Source organism: Oncorhynchus clarkii, chromosome 29, assembly GCF_045791955.1.
Source record: "Oncorhynchus clarkii lewisi isolate Uvic-CL-2024 chromosome 29, UVic_Ocla_1.0, whole genome shotgun sequence".
In the NCBI taxonomy this organism is placed as follows: domain Eukaryota; kingdom Metazoa; phylum Chordata; class Actinopteri; order Salmoniformes; family Salmonidae; genus Oncorhynchus; species Oncorhynchus clarkii.
Window position 1 is genome coordinate 6,132,429 of NC_092175.1, and position 4,881 is coordinate 6,137,309.

General features: G+C 45.8%; 1 pseudogene; it reads left to right on the plus strand.

The window, feature by feature from the left end:
- Window positions 1-244: 244 nt before the first annotated feature.
- LOC139387938 (E3 ubiquitin-protein ligase TRIM39-like) lies at window positions 245-4,363 on the plus strand (annotated as a pseudogene).
- Window positions 4,364-4,881: the final 518 nt, after the last annotated feature.

Consider the following 4,881-nt stretch of genomic DNA (forward strand, 5'->3'; position numbering starts at 1 on the left):
TACTTTGGAGATGACTTGGATTACATTTGATGACATTTAGTTACATTTAACTGGTTAAACTAGCTTGTCAAAGAGAGTCTAGACATGTAAAGGGTTAAGTCTACCAGGAAGTGCAGAAAAACTGCTTGACAGTATCAGATGGGGAGGAGCGTGTTGGTTTCACTGTGCTGAAGTGAAACTTAAGAGACGTAAGCACAGTCTTGCATTCTCTTCACTAATCTTTTTTTGAATAACTGCATACAATCTCCAGGCCTTATTTGATACTACAAACAGAAAGAGCTGAGAAAGCAGCCCCAGTTAAAGAAAGGTAAGTATTGCATGGACAGATGCAGAACTGGTTAACTAGTGTTTTATGTCTTCACCTGTTTTCTTTGAGACGATTTCAGCATTTTTCCTTGTGCAATATGGTAAAATATCTATTAGAATTGGGAAGTTAGTGTATCATAATGCCACCCTTGATGACTATAGAGTTGAAGCTACATTGTATTTGTTTGTGCCTTTCAAAAGACACTTTACATACACTTATGCACTATGACCGACATAATGTCTTGTGAGTGGACTCATTCTATTAAATGTCCCATGATTTCTCATTTGGTCTCTGTCTAGATATGGCATCCTCCAGCAGTCTCCTGTCCGAAGAGAAGTTCCTGTGCTCTATCTGTCTGGATGTGTTCACTGATCCTGTAGCCATTCCATGTGGACACAACTTCTGCAAGGCCTGTATCAGAAAGTACTGGGATACCACTGACCTGTGCCAGTGTCCAATGTGTAAAAAATAATTTGATAGGAGACCAGATCTCTTTGTCAATACTTTCATTTCTGAGATGGCTGCTCAGTTCAGGAAGTCTGTTCAAGTGAAAGCTACCAGCGGCCCAGACCATTGCCCTACTGAGCTTAGAGGAGTGGCCTGTGACGTCTGCACTGGGACGAAGCACAAGGCCCTGAAGTCTTGCCTGGTGTGTCTGGCCTCTTACTGTGAGACTCACCTGGAGGCTCATCAGATCTCCCCAGCCCTGAAGAAACACAAGCTGATCGACCCTGTGGAGAACCTGGAAGACAGGGTGTGTAAGGAGCATGACAAACTCCTGGAGATGTTCTGTAGGACTGACCAGACGTGTGTTTGTGTCTTGTGTATAAAAACAGACCACAAGACTCACTACACCGTCCCTCTAAAAGAAGAGTATGGAAAGAAGAAAGCCAAGCTGGGGAAGATGGAGGTAGAAGTGCAGCAGATGATCCAGAAGCAACTGCAGAAGGTTAAGGACATCAAATACTCAATAGCGCAAGTGAGACGCAGAGAGCGAGATAGCAGGCAGCGTGCAGGTCTTCACTGCCCTGGTGCGCTCCATTGAGAGAAGCCAGGTTGATTTCATTGAGGTGGTCGAGGACAAGCTGAAAGCAGCAGAGAGGCAGGCTGAAGGCCTCATTAAAGAGCTGGAGCAGGAAATCACTGAGCTACAGAGGAGACGCACTGAGCTGGAGCAGCTGTCACACACTGAGGACCACCTCCACCTCCTCCAGAGCTCCGCATCCCTCTGCAGCCTTCCTCCCACCAAGGACTGGTCTAAGATAAGTGTTCACAGTGATCAGGGTGTGGGCACTCTGAGGAGAGCAGTGTCTCAGCTGGAGGAGACACTCATTAGTGAAGTGAAGAAGTTGTGTGATGCTGAGCTGAAAATGCTTCAGCAGTATGCAGTGGATGTGACTCTGGACCCTGATACAGCAAGCAGGTATCTCATCTTGTCTAAGGACAGGAAACAAGTGAGACAGTCCAACACACCAAACAATCACCGTGACAACCCAAATAGGTTTTCCCAGTGTTCCAGTGTGCTGGGAAAGGAGGGCTTCTCCTCGGGGAGATTCTACTATGAGGTACAAGTGAAAGGGGATAGCTGGGATTTAGGAATGGCCGGAGAGTCCAGCAACAGGAAGGGGGACATTTTTCTGAGCCCTCTTGATTTATACTGGGCTGTTGTGCTGAGGAATGGGAACGAGTACAACGCTAATGAAGACTCTGCTGTCCACCTCTTCCTGAGAGAGAAGCCCCAGAAGGTGAAGGTGTTTGTGGATTATGAGGAGGGTCAGGTCTCTTTTTATGATGTGGAGGCCCGGTCTCATATCTACTCTTTCACTGGCTGCACCTTCACTGAGAAACTCTATCCATACTTCAGTCCTTATTTTTCCAAACGTGGTCAAAACTCTATCCCTCTGATCATATGTCCTGTCGAATACACAGACTGAGTTGCAACCTCCAAGTCTAACTTGGGGAATCCGATCTGTTGTCACAAAGGGACAACCAATATGTTTACCAATACTGTCACTGTGATATTTGATTTGTTTCCAACTTATTGTGCAAACAATGGCCTTACGATGTACGGTAGACATTTTAAAACATGCTGGAGCAGCTCTCACGTAGTGAGGTCCCCACCCACCTCCTCCAGAGCTCCCCATCCCTCTGCAGTCTTTCTCCCGTCAAGGACTGGTCTGAGATCAGGGTTCCCAGCAGTCTGGGTGTGGGGCACCTGCAGAGAGCTGCGTCTCAGCTGGAGGAGACACTGTGGAGTGGAGTGAAGTGAAGAAGTTGTGTGATGCTGAGCTGAAGAGGATACAGCAGTATGCTGTGGATGTGACTCTGGACCCTGATACTGCTCACTTCTGTCTCACACGGTCTAAGAACAAGAAACAAGTGAGACCGGGAAACCCGTGTTGTAGTCTCCCTGACAAAGAGGTTTGACCCAGCTGCCTGTGTCCTGGGAAATAAGGACTTCTCCTCTGGGAGATTCTACTATGAGGTGCAGGTGAATGGGCTTAACTGGGATTTAGGAGTGGTCAGAGAGTCCACAAACAGGAAGGGATACCTAACAACGAGTCCTAAGGATGGATATTGGACCATGTGGTGGAAGACTGGAAATACGTATCAAGCTAATGAGGACTATGTTGTCCTCAAATCAAATCAAATTTATTTATATAGCCCTTCGTACATCAGCTGATATCTCAAAGTGCTGTATAGAAACCCAGCCTAAAACCCCAAACAGCAAGAAATGCAGATGTAGAAGCACGGTGGCTAGGAAAAACTCCCTAGAAAGGCCAAAACCTAGGAAGAAACCTAGAGATGAACCAGGCTATGAGGGGTGGCCAGTCCTCTTCTGGCTGTGCCGGGTGGAGATTATAATAGAACATGGCCAAGATGTTCAAATGTTCATAAATTACCAGCATGGTCAAATAATAATGATCACAGGCAGAACAGTTGAAACTGGAGCAGCAGCACGGCCAGGTGGACTGGGGACAGCAAGGAGTCATCATGCCAGGTAGTCCTGAGGCATGGTCCTAGGGCTCAGATCCTCCGAGAGAGAGAAAGAAAGAGAGAGAGAGCATACTTAAGTTCACACAGGACACCGGATAGACAGGAGAAGTAATCCAGATATAACAAACAGACCCTAGCCCCCCGACACATAAACTACTGCAGCATAAATACTGGAGGCTGAGACAGGAGGGGTCAGGAGACACTATGGCCCCATCCGATGATACCCCCGGACAGGGCCAAACAGGAAGGATATAACCCCACCCACTTTGCCAAAGCACAGCCCCCACACCACTAGAAGGATATCTTCAACCACCAACTTACCATCCTGAGACAAGGCCGAGTATAGCCCACAAAGATCTCCGCCACGGCACAACCCAAGGGGTGGCGCCAACCCAGACAGGAAGATCACATCAGTGACTCAACCCACTCAAGTGACGCACCCCTCCTAGGGACGGCATGAAAGAGCACCAGTAAGGATTATGAGGAGGGTCAGGTCTTTATTTATGATGTGGAGGCCCGGTCTCATATCTACTCTTTCACTGGTTGCACCTTCACTGAGAAACTCGATCCATTATTTAGCTCTTCCATTACGAGTCGTGGTAAAAAAAAAACTGTACCTCTGATAATTTCTCCTGTCAATCACACAGACTGAGTTTCAACCTTAAATTCTAACTCGTGATATAAGCCAATGCTATCTGCTGTTGTCGCATGGAAAACCAATATGCTCACCATTACTGTCGCTGTCACAATTATTTGTTTTTTCACCTGGTTCAAACACCATTGTTTCCACCATTGTGCAACCAGTGGCCTTATACAATATGAAACATTAGATAGGCATTTTTCAAAACATGACATGTTCACATAACAGGTAGAATGTATCCTATGTCTAGGCAGGCTGTGTATTGTGACCTCCTGTGAAGAATACTACTTACTGTTTAAAACATCTAAATAGTGATCATCTATCGGTCTATGTGCTTACTGAAGTGTATACAGTATACTATGTTCATGCAGCCACCCACTACGAGTGTTGGATATTAAAGTCAATTGTCGTCCCTTGAATGTGTTTCTCTGTCAGTGACAGTATCACAGTAAGACTTGTATCTCTACACCATACAGCAGGGACAGAGGTGAGAATACAAGCATCAAATTTGTTTATATATACCCTGCAGTATATCGGTGACAGTGACATATATTCCTAGTAACTTACAGCAGAGGTGCAAATGAATGAACAACCAGTAGGCTACACTGCTACACTGTCAACTCTCTCTCTTTTTCTTATCCCTCTCTCGCTCACTCATTTTCTCCCTCTCTGTTAAAACTCTGCTGGTATTTCCAGGTTTTCTTCTAGTTTCTAACCTCTGACTGACAACAGAAAAACAGTTCAGCCATGTAAAGTGTTAAGTCTTACTGCAAGTGGAGAAAATTGCATGACAGCATTAGATGGGGAGGAGTTTCACTTTGCTTGAAGTGAAACCTAAGTCGAGAGACTTTATGCATATTGTGCTCAGAAAGAAAACATATGTATGTTTTTGAACAACTACACAGTCCCTACACAGGAAGGGGCCAGAAAGCCAACA